The 18,452-nt window shown below is 54.3% G+C and overlaps 1 protein-coding gene across 9 annotated transcripts in view; it reads left to right on the top strand.

The window, feature by feature from the left end:
- Positions 1-18,452, top strand: part of PRORP (protein only RNase P catalytic subunit) — an 831,788-nt gene that overhangs the window by 525,950 nt on the left and 287,386 nt on the right. The window lies entirely within an intron of this gene.

Genomic DNA, 18,452 nt, shown 5'->3' with positions numbered 1-18,452 from the left:
GCATTTCCCACGATTTTTACCGCTTTTGAGATAAACCTTGATATTATCAAGGTATCTCAGCGGTAAAAATCGTCGGAGCGCGGCGATATTATTATACCCACTAACCAAGCTTAGCGATAATTATCTCTATTGCTTGGTAATATGCCACTCAGTGCCTAGGGTCAGAATAGTGATTTTAGGAAGGTTTACGGTAAGGGAAAAACACCGAAAGATATTGTGCAATGCAAGTGTTGGTATGTTGCAAGGACACCAAAGTCTTAGTCAGGAAATACCTCGAGACCTCCCTCTATTCCTAACCCCACCCGGTTGTCCCTCCCGCCTTCACCAACCCGCCTCCCGATACCCTTGAACCATTATCACTCACAGGCTCCGCCGCGACTCTCCAGCATCCTCCAGACACCACCAGTCCTCGCACCAGCTCTCCTCTCCCTCCTCGTGGTCGTCCGAGGATCTCTCGTCCGGTGCCTTGGGTCCCGTGTCTTCTGCCTCGGGTCCCGCGTCTTCTCTCTGTACTGCCTCGCTCCAACTCTCTTCCGCTCTTTACGCGCCAACCTTCTCTGACGCCGCCTCTGGAACCGGGTTGCTTTTTATTGGACTGACCTTACTGTTTCCGGATTCCCAGGGGGTCACTTCCGGGTTATCACCTGTGTTGTCCTGGGGAAAAACACGAGAGTAGCATGTAGCGGTAGTCTCTGAGTAAGGTCCCGATAAGGAAGGTTTTGCTGTCGCTCCCCTCCTGGTGATAGTCCGGTGAGTCCTTCCGTTCCTATGATTTCCTCCCAACCCCTTTCCCTAGCTGTCCTTCTTCTAGGGTTTGGATTTTGGGGATATCTAGACAAGTAGTCTGCATTCCCTTGTTCCTTCCCTTTCCTATGTTTCGTTTGGAATCTGAATGGCTGTAGTGAAAGAAACCATCTAAGTACCCTCTCATTGTGACCTTTATTCCTGGCTAACCATTCTAAAGGTGCATGGTCTGTAAAAAGAGTGAATTCTCCCCCTTCCAAATAGTAGCGTAAAGATTCTATGGCCCACTTGATAGCCAAAGCCTCTTTCTCGATGGTGGCGTAGTTTTTCTCTTGGGGAAACAGTTTATGACTAATGTATAGAATTGGTTTTTCCCCTTGTAGTGTTTCTTGAGATAAGACAGCTCCTAGCCCCTGGTCCGAGGCGTCAGTTTGTAGTATAAAGGGACGGGAATAATCAGGGCTCGCCAGGACAGTATCTGAAGTCAGGGATTTCTTTAGGGATTCAAAAGAGCATAATACCTCGGCAGGAGGGGTTTTCAAGATTTCCTCCGTTCTGATATTCTTTTGAAGCAGATCAGTCAAGGGAGCTGCTGTTTGTGAGAATCTAGGGATGAATCGTCTATAGTACCCTAGTAACCCAAGAAAAGCTCTAGTCTTTTTTTGTTCTGGGTAAAGGTATTTGTGGTATAGCTGTTAGTTTTGACACCTGAGGTCTAATGACTCCTTCTCCCAATAGGTATCCTAAGTATTTAACTGTTTGGGCTGCCAATTGGCTTTTTGACGGATTTATTTTCAGCCTGTGTGACCCGAACGTCTGAATGACTTGGAAGAGGTGTGTCAGATGTTGTTCCCAGGTATTGCTATACATCACAATATCGTCGATATAGGCACCTGCATAGCTTTCGTGGGGTCTTAGTATCACGTTCATGGCCCTTTGAAACGCTGCGGGTGCCCCATGCAGACCAAATGGCAACACTTTAAACTGATACCATCCATCAGTGGTTCAAAGGCTGTTTTTTCTCTGTCCTCTTTTTTAAGTGGTATCTGCCAGTACACTTTGCATAAATCCAAAGTACTGATATACTTTGCTTGGCGAATTCTCTCCACCATTTCATCCACCCGAGGAAGGGGATAGCTGTCAAATTCTGAGATTTTGTTTACCTCCCGAAAATCGATAAAAAATCGCACCGATCCGCCAGGTTTTGGCACGAGCGCAATGGGTGAATTCCATTCACTCTTGAATGGTTCTATAATATCCATTTGCAACATCTTTTGTATTTCCTCCTTTATAACCTGACGCCGGGCTTCCGGTATACGATATGGTCTCAGCCTAACCCGTTTCCCCGGTGGTGTTTTAATGGTGTGTTCAATGAGAGAGGTCCTCCCTGGGGAGGTAGAAAAAACAGGGGTAAGAGGCTGCAATACTTTGGACAAGCCCTCCTTCAGAGTAAAGGGTAACTCAGGATCAATGCATTGATGAAAGGTGTTTGTGTCTCCACCACACTCACCGAAATAGGTAGAGGGCCTTCCCACTTTTTAAGTAAATTGACATGGTATATTTGGGATAGATGTTTGGTGGGATCTATTTCGATGCGATAAGTCACCGGTGTCACTTGGTCTACTACTCTATAAGGTCCGTGCCATTGTCCTAGTAACTTTTGGTCAGAAGAAGACATCATAAGCAATACAAGGTCTCCCACTTTGAAAGACCGGACTTTTGTTCTTTTGTCATATTGTCCCTTTTGGGCAATCTGTGCATTTTCTAGGTTATTCCTGACAATGTTTCGGATTTGGGTTAAATGTGTCCTTAAATTGGACACATATTCGGGCAGAGGTTTTGTATAGTTTGGTTCTTTCTCCCACTGTTCTTGGGCCATGTCAAGCAGTGTACGGGGTTTGTGGCCATATAACAATTCGAAAGGGGAGTACCCAGTACTTTTCTGTTCCTTACATCTAATGGCAAATAAGGCCAAAGGTAAGATCTCTTCCCATTTCCGTGCCTCTAACGCCAATAGGTTTTTAAGAGTGGTCTTAATGGTGGCGTTGTATCTTTCCACCAGCCCATCTGTTTGTGGGGGATAGGCCGATGTTCTGATTTGTTTAACCCCTTGCTGTGTGCAGATGTGTTTCATCATTTTGGAGACAAAGTGTGTCCCTTGATTAGTCAGGATTTCTTTTGGGAATCCTACCCTAGAAAAAATACCAATCATAACCTTGGCAATATTGGTCGTGTCTGGACGGTGAAGGGGAATGGCCTCGGGGAAACGTGTAGCATAGTCTACTATAACAAGGACGTATCTACACCCACTTCGAGAGGGTAGTAAGGGTCCAATTATATCCATACCTACACGACGGAAGGGTTCATCATTGATAAGAAGGGGAAGCAACGGTACCCTTGGAAGTTGATAACGGCTATGCCATTGGCATACTGGGCCTTCCCTACAATATCGCTTAACCTGCTGGTATATCCCTGGACAATCGAAGTTTTCTAGGATCAACTTCTCTGTCTTTTCAGCTCCGAAATGTCCCCCCAATAGATGGCTATGAACTAGATATAGGACCTTTTCTCGGAATGGTTCTGGAATGAGGAGCTGTGCTTTCTGGGTAGAACTACCTTTCCTGTACAATAGACCATTTCTTTTAAAGAAATAAGGACCTACTTGCTGTGGGTCTTCATCCTCAAGGGCCTTATTCCATGCTTCTTGTAGGACAGGGTCCTCTAGTTGAGCCGTGTGGAAATTCCTATCTGTTTCCCAGGGGTTTTCATCTGGGATGACGGGCATCGCCATTAACTCTTTTCCTTTTTCGGCCCTTCTTTGACTTCGACTTTTTCATGGTTTGGAAGATGGCCATTCATTTCCTGTCTCTTTGGAAAAAGGTGCCGTCGACAACCAGTCATCTTCATTTAGAGAGGGGCCCTGTAAAAGCTGGGGTAACTTTGGATAATCATTTCCTAGAATGGTTTGTTCAGGTAAACGGGGTATTAGTCCTACAGTTAATGTTGTTCCTGAATCCTGGTGATGTTGTATCCGAACACGAGCAGTGGGATATGGTTTTGTGTCCCAGTGTACACACCGAATGGCCACCACTCTGTCTCTGGGTCCTATGTTATTACCAAGGTCTTGTGGTCTTACTACACTATGCAAACACCCCGTGTCAGCTAAAGCAGTTACAGGTTGCCCATTTACAGAGACTGTACACCGATATGGGGTGTTTTTTTTCTGTAGGTGAACAATAATAATTGTGGTCCATCCCAATTTCCATTGGTTCTTCTTTTTGTGGACAAAACCTAGCTATGTGTCCCATCCCCCCACACTGAAAGCACTGAGGTCCCACAGAAGGGGTTCGTATAAGCGGGGTACTGGGTAAAGGGATACTAGGTACTATAGCAAGGGGTTCGGGGTTCTTGGCTAACAGGGGTCTGGGAGGTCGATGGGTCATGTGTCCCCCAGCTTTGCTCGAGGGCTCTTCTCGTCCTTTTTGGATGTCCTGTGCTCTATTGTATGCACTAGCTATCTCCACAGCTGTTTCTAAGGTAAGGTTAGCTTGCTGCCAGACCCAGCGTTGGATGGGAGGGTGAAGTGACGTTGAATACTGTTCTAGGTAGGTCTTGGACATGATCTCATCCTTGTCAGTGGTGGCGGCTTTTAACCAACGATCCGCCATGTCCTTTACCCTAAAATACAAGGCACGAGGGGTTTCCTGTGGTCCTTCCTTCATTTGTCTTAATTTCAACCTATAGGTTTCATCATCTACTCCTAACCTTTCCAAGATACATTTTTTTATATCGGCATAGGGGACCGCCCCTTGAAGAGTAGCTGCCTGATAAGCTGCTTGCAGGTCTCCTGATAACCGAGGACCTAAATATTGCCCCCACTTCTCTGCAGGCCAGGAAGCAGCCGTTGCCATTCTCTCAAAGTTGTTGAAAAAGAAATAGGGGTCCTCCCCTGCTACGTATCGCTGCAAAACTACTGATGGTAATGTGGTAGAGCCTCTTTGTTGCCCCAAAGCTTCAGTAAGTTTGTCCATGGCAGCTCCGTGGGTCTGACCTTGACCTGCTAGTACTTGTTGTACCTTGCCACGGTCTTCTTCTACAACAGTCAAAAAACGTTCCATTATTTTGCACAGGTGCTCCTGGTTTTCGGCCATCTTCGCCAGTGCAGCCTCAATCTTTCCTTTATATCCCACTTCTGACACCACTTGTGGGAGTGCGGGTTTTATAAACAGGCGAGGAGGCTGTAGGATGGGTCTAAAAGAAGGAGTTTTATTGATAACAGAAGGAGTTAATGCTTGTGGGGCTGACTGTCCCTCTGATTCTTCTTCCTCGGACGATTCCTTTGATGAGCTGGAGGTTTTTGAGACTCGTAGAGATGATGACTCGCTCTCGTTTTCCTCTTGATTGAGGTGGTCTCCCTGGAGGCTCATAGGAGGAGAAACCAAATGAGGGAACTGTAAGAAAAATGCTTTGCTTAGGTCGTGGGTTTCTACCTTCACCACACCTTTAGTGTTCTAATCTTGACCATGAAAAACCAGTGAAGGGCAGGAAAGTCGTGATGTTCGGATCGAGGTTCGTGAAAGGAGAGAGGTAGGAATTAAGTGCCTAGGGTCAGAATAGTGCTTTTAGGAAGGTTTACTGTAAGGGAAAAACGCTGAAAGATATTTTGCAATACAAGTGATGGTATGTTGCAAGGACACCAAAGTCTTAGTCAGGAAATACCTCGAGACCTCCCTCTATTCCTAACCCCACCCGGTTGTCCCTCCCGCCTTCACCAACCCGCATCCCGATACCCTTGAGCCGTTATCACTCACCGGCTCCGCAGCAACTCTTCAGAGTTGCGGCCGCTCTCCAGTATCCTCAGGAACCCACCAGTCCTCGCACCAGCTCTCCTCTCCCTCCTTCTGGTCGGCCGAGGATCTCGCGTCCGGTGCCTCGGGTCCCGCGTCTTCTCTCTGTACTGCCTCGCTCCAACTCTCTTCCGCTCTTTCCGCGGCAACCTTCTCTGACTCCGCCTCTGGAACCGGGTCGCTTTTCATTGGACTGACCTTACTATTTCCGGATTCCCAAGGGGTCACTTCCGGGTTATCGTCTGCATTGTCCTGGGGAAAAACACGAGAGGAGAATGGTAGCGGTAGTCTCTGAGTACGGTCCCGATAAGGAAGGTTTTGCTGTCGCTCCCCCATGGTGATAGTCCGGTGAGTCCTTCCGTTCCTATGATTTCCTCACAGGCTGACTCTCACCTGTGTGCTCTTGGCCCCTGTGTGGCTAACTCTCACCCATGTGCTCCCGGCCCCTGTGTGGCTGACTCTCACCTGTGTGCTCCTGGCCCCTGTGTGGCTGACTCTCACCTGTTTGCTCCCGGCCCCTGTGTGACTGACTCTCACCTGTGTGCTCCTGGCCCTTGTGTGGCTGACTCTCACCTGTGTGCTCCCGGCCTCTGTGTGGCTGACTCTCACCTGTGTGCTCTTGGCCCCTGTGTGGCTGACTCTCACCTATGTGCTCCTGGCCTTTGTGTGACTGACTCTCACCTGTGTGCTCTTGGCCCCTGTGTGACTGACTCTCACCTGTGTGCTCCCGGCCCCTGTGTGGCTAACTCTCACCTGTGTGCTCCCAGCCCCTGTGTGGCTGACTCACCTGTGTGCTCCTGGCCCCTGTGTGGCTGACTCTCACCCGTGTGCTCCCGGCCCCTGTGTGGCTGACTCTCACCCGTGTGCTCCCGGCCCCTGTGTGGCTGACTCTCCCCTGTGTGCTCCAGGCCTGTGTGGCTGACTCTCACCTGCGTGCTCCTGGCCCATGTGTGGCTGACTCTCACCTGTGTGCTACTGGCCCGTGTGTGGCTGACTCTCACCTGTGTGCTACTGGCCCCTGTGTGGCTGACTCTCACCTGTTTGCTCCCGGCCCCTGTGTGACTGACTCTCACCTGTGTGCTCCCGGCCCCTGTGTGGCTGACTCTCACCTGTGTGCTACTGGCCCCTGTGTGGCTGACTCTCACCTGTTTGCTCCCGGCCCCTGTGTGACTAACTCTCACCTGTGTGCTCCCGGCCCCTGTGTGGCTGACTCTCACCGTGTGCTCCCGGCCCCTGTGTGGCTGACTCTCACCCGTGTGCTCCCGGCCCCTGTGTGACTGACTCTCACCGTGTGCTCCCGGCCCCTGTGTTACTGACTCTCACCGTGTGCTCCCGGCCCCTGTGTGACTGACTCTCACCGTGTGCTCCCGGCCCCTGTGTGGCTGACTCTCACAGTGTGCTCCCGGCCCCTGTGTGGCTGACTCTCACCCGTGTGCTCCCGGCCCCTGTGTGACTGACTCTCACCGTGTGCTCCCGGCCCCTGTGTGGCTGACTCTCACCGTGTGCTCCCGGGCCCTGTGTGACTGACTCTCACCGTGTGCTCCCGGCCCCTGTGTGGCTGACTCTCACCTGTGTGCTCCCGGCCCCTGTGTGGCTGACTCTCACCTGTTTGCTCCCGGCCCCTGTGTGACTGACTCTCACCTGTGTGCTCCTGGCCCTTGTGTGGCTGACTCTCACCCTTGTGCTCCCGGCCCCTGTGTGGCTGACTCTTACCTCTGTGCTCCCAGCCCCTGTGTGGTTGACTCTCACCTGCGTGCTCCGGGCCTGTGTGGCTGACTCTCACCTGTGTGCTCCGGGCCTGTGTGGCTGACTCTCACCTGGGTGCTCCCGGCCCCTGTGTGGCTGACTCTCACCTGTGTGCTCCAAAAATAAAATAAAACCATTTTTTAAGGGGCTGCAAGGGTGGGGAGCACACAGAGGCTGGTGCCAAAATTCTTTTTGCCGCAAATGGCAGCTGGCAGGCTCTCCAGGTAAATTAAAATTGTAAAAGATTTTAAGGACTGAGCGGTAGAGGAGCAATGGAGGCGCGGGAGAGGAGCGAGGAGGGAGGTGGTTGAAGGGGAAGCAGCGGGGTGGTTCATGAAAAGGAAAACAGTATTTGGATAAATGTGATCAGTAGAAGGATACAAGTCAGCCAATCAGGGGGATGTAGAGGCTGTGCTCCATGGGCGGGACAAACGCAAGTTTTTAGCACGGTCCACGAGGTCTTTCGTGAAATGTTATTTTGCATTTCACAAGTTTGCTAAGTGTCATCATGACATCTGATGCAATCAGCCACTGCTAGCATTTCTGGCAACAGCAGGATGCATTGTGGGGCTTGTAGTCTTGCATTTAACACTTTCATGTTTGGTTTAGACTCTCTTCATCCCTTCATGCCAGCTGAATATCCATCACTTTAATACTGATAGAGCAGCAGCTGCTGCTGATAAGGCCGGCACTTATTGAAGCTGGACTTGTGATGTATCCAGTCTGAGCGCTGTGACCCTTGCCACACATGCAGTCTTACGGCTCAGTCATGTATCCAGTCTGAGTGCTGTGACCCTTGCCTCACATGCAGTCTTACGGCTCGGTCATGTATCCAGTCTGAGCGCTGTGACCCTTGCCGCACACGCAAATCTGAGGGCTTGGGTTATTCATGCATTCTCCAGTCCGAGGCGCTGTGACCCTTGCCGCACATGCAAGTCTGAGGGCTGGGTCATTCATGTATTCTCCAGTCCGAGGCGCTGTGACCCTTGCCGCACACGCAAGTCTGAGGGCTGGGTCATTCATGTATTCTCCAGTCTGAGGCGCTGGGACCCTTGCCGCACACGCAAGCCTGAGGGCTGGGTCATTCATGTATTCTCTAGTCTGAGGCGCTGGGACCCTTGCCGCACACGCAAGTCTGAGGGCTGGGTCATTCATGTATTCTCCAGTCTGAGGCGCTGTGACCCTTGCAGCACACACAGGTCTGAGGGCTGGGTCATTAATGTATTCTCCAGTCTGAGGCGCTGTGACCCTTGCCGCACACGCAAGTCTGAGGGCTTGGGTTATTCATGTATTCTCCAGTCTGAGGCGCTGTGACCCTTGCCGCACACGCAAGTCTGAGGGCTGGGTAATTCATGTATTCTCCAGTCCGAGGCGCTGTGACCCTTGCCGCACACGCAAGTCTGAGGGCTGGGTCATTCATGTATTCTCCCGTCTGAGGCGCTGTGACCCTTGCCGCACACGCAAGTCTGAGGGCTGGGTCATTCATGTATTCTCCCGTCTGAGGCGCTGTGACCCTTGCCGCACACGCAAGTCTGAGGGCTGGGTCATTCATGTATTCTCCAGTCTGAGGCGCTGGGACCCTTGCCGCACACGCAAGTTTGAGGGCTGGGTCATTCATGTATTCTCCAGTCTGAGGCGCCGGAAACCTTGCCGCACACGCAAGTCTGAGGGCTGGGTCATTCATGTGTTCTCCAGTCTGAGGCGCTGTGACCCTTGCCGCATACGCAAGTCTGAGGGCTGGGTCATTCATGTATTCTCCCATCTGAGGCGCTGTGAACCTTGCCGCACACGCAAGTCTGAGGGCTGGGTCATTCATGTATTCTCCCGTCTGAGGCGCTCTGCACCCTTGCCGCACACGCAAGTCTGATGGCTGGGTCATTCATGTATTCTCCCGTCTGAGGCGCTGTGAACCTTGCCGCACATGCAAGTCTGAGGTCTGGGTCATTCATGTATTCTCCCGTCTGAGGCGCTGGGACCCTTACCGCACACGCAAGTCTGAGGGCTGGGTCATTCATGTATTCTCCAGTCTGAGGCGCTGGGACCCTTGCCGCACACGCAAGTCTGAGGGCTTGGGTTATTCATGTATTCTCCAGTCCGAGGCGCTGTGACCCTTGCCGCACACGCAAGTCTGAGGGATGGGTCATTCATGTATTCTCCAGTCTGAGGCGCTGGGCCCCTTGCCGCACACGCAAGTCTGAGGGCTGGGTCATTCATGTATTCTCTAGTCTGAGGCGCTGGGACCCTTGCCGCACACGCAAGTCTGAGGGCTTGGGTCATTCATGTATTCTCCAGTCTGAGGCGCTGGGACTCTTGTTGCACACGCAAGTCTGAGGGCTGGGTCTTTCATGTATTCTCCAGTCTGAGGCGCTGTGACCCTTGCCGCACACGCAAGTCTGAGGGCTGGGTCATTCATGTATTCTCCAGTCTGAGGCGCTGTGACCCTTGCCGCACACGCAAGTCTGGGGGCTTGGGTTATTCATGTATTCTCCAGTCCGAGGCGCTGTGACCCTTGCCGCACACGTAAGTCTGAGGGCTGGGTCATTCATGTATTCTCCAGTCTGAGGCGCTGGGACCCTTGCCGCACACGCAAGTCTGAGGGCTGGGTCATTCATGTATTCTCCAGTCTGAGGTGCTGGGACCCTTGCCGCACACGCAAGTCTGAGGGCTTGGGTTATTCATGTATTCTCCAGTCCGAGGCGCTGTGACCCTTGCCGCACACGCAAGTCTGAGGGCTGGGTCATTCATGTATTCTCCAGTCCGAGGCGCTGTGACCCTTGCCGCACACGCAAGTCTGAGGGCTGGGTCATTCATGTATTCTCCAGTCTGAGGCGCTGTGACCCTTGCCACACACGCAAGTCTGAGGGCTGGGTCATTCATGTATTCTCCAGTCTGAGGCGCTGTGACCCTTGCCGTACACGCAAGTCTTAGGGCTGGGTCGTTCATGTATTCTCCCGTCTGAGGCGCTGTGACCCTTGCCGCACACGCAAGTCTGAGGGCTGGGTCGTGCATGTATTCTCCAGTCTGAGGCGCTGTGACCCTTGCCGCACACGCAAGTCTGAGGGCTGGGTCATTCATGTATTCTCCCGTCTGAGGTGCTGTGACCCTTGCCGCACACGCAAGTCTGAGGGCTGGGTCATTCATGTATTCTCCCGTCTGAGGCGCTGTGAACCTTGCCGCACATGCAAGTCTGAGGGCTGGGTCATTCATGTATTCTCCCGTCTGAGGCGCTGTGACCCTTGCCGCACACGCAAGTCTGAGGGCTGGGTCATTCATGTATTCTCCCATCTGAGGCGCTGTGACCCTTGCCGCATACGCAAGTCTGAGGGCTGGGTCATTCATGTATTCTCCCGTCTGAGGCGCTGGGACCCTTGCCGCACACGCAAGTCTGAGGGCTGGGTCATTCATGTATTCTCCAGTCTGAGGCGCTGGGACCCTTGCCACACACGCAAGTTTGAGGGCTGGGTCATTCATGTATTCTCCAGTCTGAGGCGCTGGGACCCTTGCCGCACACGCAAGTCTGAGGGCTGGGTCATTCATGTGTTCTCCAGTCTGAGGCGCTGTGACCATTGTCGCACACGCAAGTCTGAGGGCTGGGTCATTCATGTATTCTCCCCTCTGAGGCGATGTGAACCTTGCCGCTCACGCAAGTCAGAGGGCTGGGTCATTCATGTGTTCTCCAGTCTTAGGCGCTGGGACCCTTGCCGCACACCCAAGTCTGAGGGCTTGGGTTATTCATGTATTCTCCAGTCCGAGGCGCTGTGACCCTTGCCGCACACGCAAGTCTGAGGGCTGGGTCATTCATGTATTCTCCCGTCTGAGGCGCTGTGAACCTTGCCGAACACGCAAGTCTGAGGGCTGGGTCATTCATGTATTCTCCAGTCTGAGGCGCTGGGACCCTTGCCGCACACGCAAGTCTGAGGGCTGGGTCATTCATGTATTCTCCAGTCTGAGGCGCCGGGAACCTTACCGCACACGCAAGTCTGAGGGCTGGGTCATTCATGTGTTCTCCAGTCTGAGGCGCTGGGACCCTTGCCGCACACGCAAGTCTGAGGGCTGAGTCATTTATGTGTTCTCCAGTCTGAGGCGCTGGGACCCTTGCCGCACACGCAAGTCTGAGGGCTGGGTCATTCATGTGTTCTCCAGTCTGAGGCGCTGGGACCCTTGCCGCACACGCAAGTCTGAGGGCTGGGTCATTCATGTATTCCCCAGTCTGAGGCGCTGTGACCCTTGCCGCACACGCAAGTCTGAGGGCTGGGTCATTCATGTATTCTCCAGTCCGAGGCGCTGTGACCCTTGCCGCACACGCAAGTCTGAGGGCTGGGTCATGCATGTGTTCTCCAGTCTGAGGCGCTGGGACCCTTGCCGCACACGCAAGTCTGAGGGCTGGGTCATTCATGTGTTCTCCAGGCTGAGGCGCTGTGACCCTTGCCGCACACGCAAGTCTGAGGGCTTGGTCATTCATGTATTCTCCCGTCTGAGGCGCTGTGAACCTTGCCGCACACGCAAGTCTGAGGGCTGGGTCATTTATGTGTTCTTCAGTCTGAGGCGCTGGGAACCATGCCGCACACGCAAGTCTGAGGGCTGGGTCATTCATGTATTCCCCAGTCTGAGGCGCTGTGACCCTTGCCGCACACGCAAGTCTGAGGGCTGGGTCATTCATGTATTCTCCAGTCCGAGGCGCTGTGACCCTTGCCGCACACGCAAGTCTGAGGGCTGGGTCATGCATGTGTTCTCCAGTCTGAGGCGCTGGGACCCTTGCCGCACACGCAAGTCTGAGGGCTGGGTCATTCATGTGTTCTCCAGGCTGAGGCGCTGTGACCCTTGCCGCACACGCAAGTCTGAGGGCTTGGTCATTCATGTGTTCTGCAGTCTGAGCCGCTGGGACCCTTGCCGCACACGCAAGTCTGAGGGCTGGGTCATTTATGTGTTCTTCAGTCTGAGGCGCTGGGAACCATGCCGCACACGCAAGTCTGAGGGCTTGGCCATTCATGTGTTCTCCAGTCTGAGGCGCTGTGACCCTTGCCGCACACGCAAGTCTGAGGGCTGGGTCATTCATGTATTCTCCCGTCTCAGGCGCTGTGAACCTTGCCGCACACGCAAGTCTGTGGTCTGGGTCATTCATGTATTCTCCCGTCCGAGGCGCTGGGACCCTTGCAGCACACGCAAGTCTGAGGGCTGGGCCATTCATGTATTCTCCAGTCTGAGGTGCTGGGACCCTTGCCGCACATGCAAGTCTGAGGGCTGGGTCATTCATGTATTCTCTAGTCTGAGGCGCTGGGACCCTTGCCGCACACGCAAGTCTGAGGGCTTGGGTCATTCATGTATTCTCCAGTCTGAGGCGCTGGGACCCTTGCCGCACACGCAAGTCTGAGGACTGGGTCATTCATGTATTCTCCAGTCTGAGGCGCTGTGACACTTGCCGCACACGCAAGTCTGAGGGCTGGGTCATTCATGTATTCTCCAGTCTGAGGCGCTGTGACCCTTGCCGCACACGCAAGTCTGAGGGCTTGGGTTATTCATGCATTCTCCAGTCCAAGACGCTGTGACACTTGCCGCACATGCAAGTCTGAGGGCTGGGTCATTCATGTATTCTCCAGTCTGAGGCGCTGTGACCCTTGCCGCACACGCAAATCTGAGGGCTGGGTCGTTCATGTATTCTCCAGTCTGAGGCGCTGTGACCCTTGCCGCACACGCAAGTCTGAGGGCTGGGTCAATAATGTATTCTCCAGTCTGAGGCGCTGTGACCCTTGCCGAACACGCAAGTCTGAGGGCTGGGTCATTCATGTATTCTCCCGTCTGAGGCGCTGTGACCCTTGCCGCACACGCAAGTCTGAGGGCTGGGTCATTCATGTATTCTCCCGTCTGAGGCACTGGGACCCTTGCCGCACACGCAAGTCAGAGGGCTGGGCCATTCATGTATTCTCCAGTCTGAGGCGCTGGGACCCTTGCCGCACACGCAAGTTTGAGGGCTGGGTCATTCATGTATTCTCCAGTCTGAGGCGCTGTGACCCTTGCCGCACACGCAAGTCTGAGGGCTGGGTCATTCATGTGTTCTCCAGTCTGAGGTGTTGTGACCCTTGCCGCACACGCAAGTCTGAGGGCTGGGTCATTCATGTATTCTCCCGTCTGAGGCGCTGTGAACTTTGCCGCACATGCAAGTCTGAGGGCTGGGTCATTCATGTATTCTCCAGTCTGAGGCGCTGGGACCCTTGCCGCACACGCAAGTCTGAGGGCTGAGTCATTTATGTGTTCTCCAGTCTGAGGCGCTGGGACCCTTGCCGCACACGCAAGTCTGAGGGCTGGGTCATTCATGTGTTCTCCAGTCTGAGGCGCTGGGACCCTTGCCGCACACGCAAGTCTGAGGGCTGGGTCATTCATGTATTCTCCAGTCTGAGGCGCTGTGACCCTTGCCGCACACGCAAGTCTGAGGGCTGGGTCATTCATGTATTCTCCAGTCCGAGGCGCTGTGACCCTTGCCGCACACGCAAGTCTGAGGGCTGGGTCATTCATGTGTTCTCCAGTCTGAGGCGCTGGGACCCTTGCCGCACACGCAAGTCTGAGGGCTGGGTCATTCATGTGTTCTCCAGGCTGAGGCGCTGTGACCCTTGCCGCACACGCAAATCTGAGGGCTTGGGTTATTCATGCATTCTCCAGTCCGAGGCGCTGTGACCCTTGCCGCACATGCAAGTCTGAGGGCTGGGTCATTCATGTATTCTCCAGTCCGAGGCGCTGTGACCCTTGCCGCACACGCAAGTCTGAGGGCTGGGTCATTCATGTATTCTCCAGTCTGAGGCGCTGGGACCCTTGCCGCACACGCAAGCCTGAGGGCTGGGTCATTCATGTATTCTCTAGTCTGAGGCGCTGGGACCCTTGCCGCACACGCAAGTCTGAGGGCTGGGTCATTCATGTATTCTCCAGTCTGAGGCGCTGTGACCCTTGCAGCACACACAGGTCTGAGGGCTGGGTCATTAATGTATTCTCCAGTCTGAGGCGCTGTGACCCTTGCCGCACACGCAAGTCTGAGGGCTTGGGTTATTCATGTATTCTCCAGTCTGAGGCGCTGTGACCCTTGCCGCACACGCAAGTCTGAGGGCTGGGTAATTCATGTATTCTCCAGTCCGAGGCGCTGTGACCCTTGCCGCACACGCAAGTCTGAGGGCTGGGTCATTCATGTATTCTCCCGTCTGAGGCGCTGTGACCCTTGCCGCACACGCAAGTCTGAGGGCTGGGTCATTCATGTATTCTCCCGTCTGAGGCGCAATGTCCCTTGCCGCACACGCAAGTCTGAGGGCTGGGTCATTCATGTATTCTCCAGTCTGAGGCGCTGGGACCCTTGCCGCACACGCAAGTTTGAGGGCTGGGTCATTCATGTATTCTCCAGTCTGAGGCGCCGGAAACCTTGCCGCACACGCAAGTCTGAGGGCTGGGTCATTCATGTGTTCTCCAGTCTGAGGCGCTGTGACCCTTGCCGCATACGCAAGTCTGAGGGCTGGGTCATTCATGTATTCTCCCATCTGAGGCGCTGTGAACCTTGCCGCACACGCAAGTCTGAGGGCTGGGTCATTCATGTATTCTCCCGTCTGAGGCGCTCTGCACCCTTGCCGCACACGCAAGTCTGATGGCTGGGTCATTCATGTATTCTCCCGTCTGAGGCGCTGTGAACCTTGCCGCACATGCAAGTCTGAGGTCTGGGTCATTCATGTATTCTCCCGTCTGAGGCGCTGGGACCCTTACCGCACACGCAAGTCTGAGGGCTGGGTCATTCATGTATTCTCCAGTCTGAGGCGCTGGGACCCTTGCCGCACACGCAAGTCTGAGGGCTTGGGTTATTCATGTATTCTCCAGTCCGAGGCGCTGTGACCCTTGCCGCACACGCAAGTCTGAGGGATGGGTCATTCATGTATTCTCCAGTCTGAGGCGCTGGGCCCCTTGCCGCACATGCAAGTCTGAGGGCTGGGTCATTCATGTATTCTCTAGTCTGAGGCGCTGGGACCCTTGCCGCACACGCAAGTCTGAGGGCTTGGGTCATTCATGTATTCTCCAGTCTGAGGCGCTGGGACTCTTGTTGCACACGCAAGTCTGAGGGCTGGATCTTTCATGTATTCTCCAGTCTGAGGCGCTGTGACCCTTGCCGCACACGCAAGTCTGAGGGCTGGGTCATTCATGTATTCTCCAGTCTGAGGCGCTGTGACCCTTGCCGCACACGCAAGTCTGGGGGCTTGGGTTATTCATGTATTCTCCAGTCCGAGGCGCTGTGACCCTTGCCGCACACGTAAGTCTGAGGGCTGGGTCATTCATGTATTCTCCAGTCTGAGGCGCTGGGACCCTTGCCGCACACGCAAGTCTGAGGGCTGGGTCATTCATGTATTCTCCAGTCTGAGGTGCTGGGACCCTTGCCGCACACGCAAGTCTGAGGGCTTGGGTTATTCATGTATTCTCCAGTCCGAGGCGCTGTGACCCTTGCCGCACACGCAAGTCTGAGGGCTGGGTCATTCATGTATTCTCCAGTCCGAGGCGCTGTGACCCTTGCCGCACACGCAAGTCTGAGGGCTGGGTCATTCATGTATTCTCCAGTCTGAGGCGCTGTGACCCTTGCCACACACGCAAGTCTGAGGGCTGGGTCATTCATGTATTCTCCAGTCTGAGGCGCTGTGACCCTTGCCGTACACGCAAGTCTTAGGGCTGGGTCGTTCATGTATTCTCCCGTCTGAGGCGCTGTGACCCTTGCCGCACACGCAAGTCTGAGGGCTGGGTCGTGCATGTATTCTCCAGTCTGAGGCGCTGTGACCCTTGCCGCACACGCAAGTCTGAGGGCTGGGTCATTCATGTATTCTCCCGTCTGAGGCGCTGTGACCCTTGCCGCACACGCAAGTCTGAGGGCTGGGTCATTCATGTATTCTCCCGTCTGAGGCGCTGTGAACCTTGCCGCACATGCAAGTCTGAGGGCTGGGTCATTCATGTATTCTCCCGTCTGAGGCGCTGTGACCCTTGCCGCACACGCAAGTCTGAGGGCTGGGTCATTCATGTATTCTCCCATCTGAGGCGCTGTGACCCTTGCCGCATACGCAAGTCTGAGGGCTGGGTCATTCATGTATTCTCCCGTCTGAGGCGCTGGGACCCTTGCCGCACACGCAAGTCTGAGGGCTGGGTCATTCATGTATTCTCCAGTCTGAGGCGCTGGGACCCTTGCCACACACGCAAGTTTGAGGGCTGGGTCATTCATGTATTCTCCAGTCTGAGGCGCTGGGACCCTTGCCGCACACGCAAGTCTGAGGGCTGGGTCATTCATGTGTTCTCCAGTCTGAGGCGCTGTGACCATTGTCGCACACGCAAGTCTGAGGGCTGGGTCATTCATGTATTCTCCCCTCTGAGGCGATGTGAACCTTGCCGCTCACGCAAGTCAGAGGGCTGGGTCATTCATGTGTTCTCCAGTCTTAGGCGCTGGGACCCTTGCCGCACACCCAAGTCTGAGGGCTTGGGTTATTCATGTATTCTCCAGTCCGAGGCGCTGTGACCCTTGCCGCACACGCAAGTCTGAGGGCTGGGTCATTCATGTATTCTCCCGTCTGAGGCGCTGTGAACCTTGCCGAACACGCAAGTCTGAGGGCTGGGTCATTCATGTATTCTCCAGTCTGAGGCGCTGGGACCCTTGCCGCACACGCAAGTCTGAGGGCTGGGTCATTCATGTATTCTCCAGTCTGAGGCGCCGGGAACCTTACCGCACACGCAAGTCTGAGGGCTGGGTCATTCATGTGTTCTCCAGTCTGAGGCGCTGTGACCCTTGCCGCACACGCAAGTCTGAGGGCTGGGTCATTCATGTATTCTCCCGTCTGAGGCGTTGTGAACCTTGCCGCACACGCAAGTCTCAGGGCTGGGTCATTCATGTATTCTCCCGTCTGAGGCGCTGTGCACCCTTGCCACACACGCAAGTCTGAGGTCTGGGTCATTCATGTATTCTCCCGTCTGAGGCGCTGGGACCCTTACCGCACACGCAAGTCTGAGGGCTGGGTCATTCATGTATTCTCCAGTCTGAGGCGCTGGGACCCTTGCCGCACACCCAAGTCTGAGGGCTGGGTCATTCATGTATTCTCTAGTCTGAGGCGCTGGGACCCTTGCCGCACACGCAAGTCTGAGGGCTTGGGTCATTCATGTATTCTCCAGTCTGAAGCGCTGGGACCCTTGCTGGACACGCAAGTCTGAGGGCTGGGTCATTCATGTATTCTCCAGTCTGAGGCGCTGTGACCCTTGCCGCACACGCAAGTCTGAGGGCTGGGTCATTCATGTATTCTCCAGTCTGAGGCGCTGTGACCCTTGCCACACACGCAAGTCTGAGGGCTTGGGTTATTCATGTATTCTCCAGTCCGAGGCGCTGTGACCCTTGCCGCACACGCAAGTCTGAGGGCTGGGTCATTCATGTATTCTCCAGTCTGAGGCGCTGGGACCCTTGCCGCACACGCAAGTCTGAGGGCTGGGTCATTCATGTATTCTACAGTCTGAGGCGCTGGGACCCTTGCAGCACACGCAAGTCTGAGGGCTTGGGTTATTCATGTATTCTCCAGTCCGAGGCGCTGTGACCCTTGCAGCACACGCAAGTCTAAGGGCAGGGTCATTCATGTATTCTCCAGTCTGAGGCGCTGGGACCCTTGCCGCACACGCAAGTCTGAGGGCTGGGTCATTCATGTATTCTCTAGTCTGAGGCGCTGGGACCCTTGCCGCACACGCAAGTCTGAGGGCTTGGGTCATTCATGTATTCTCCAGTCTGAGGCGCTGGGACCCTTGTTGCACACGCAAGTCTGAGGGCTGGGTCATTCATGTATTCTCCAGTCTGAGGCACTGTGACCCTTGCCGCACACGCAAGTCTGAGGGCTGCGTCATTCATGTATTCTCCAGTCTGAGGCGCTGTGACCCTTGCCGCACACGCAAGTCTGAGGGCTTGGGTTATTCATGTATTCTCCAGTCCGAGGCGCTGTGACCCTTGCCGCACACGTAAGTCTGAGGGCTGGGTCATTCATGTATTCTCCAGTCTGAGGCGCTGGGACCCTTGCCGCACACGCAAGTCTGAGGGCTGGGTCATTCATTTATTCTCCAGTCTGAGGCGCTGGGACCCTCGCCGCA

This window comes from Lissotriton helveticus, chromosome 9 (genome assembly GCF_964261635.1).
Source record: "Lissotriton helveticus chromosome 9, aLisHel1.1, whole genome shotgun sequence".
NCBI lineage: Eukaryota > Metazoa > Chordata > Amphibia > Caudata > Salamandridae > Lissotriton > Lissotriton helveticus.
The sequence above is the reverse complement of the archived record's forward strand: the minus strand, read 5'-3'. Positions and strand labels throughout refer to the sequence as shown.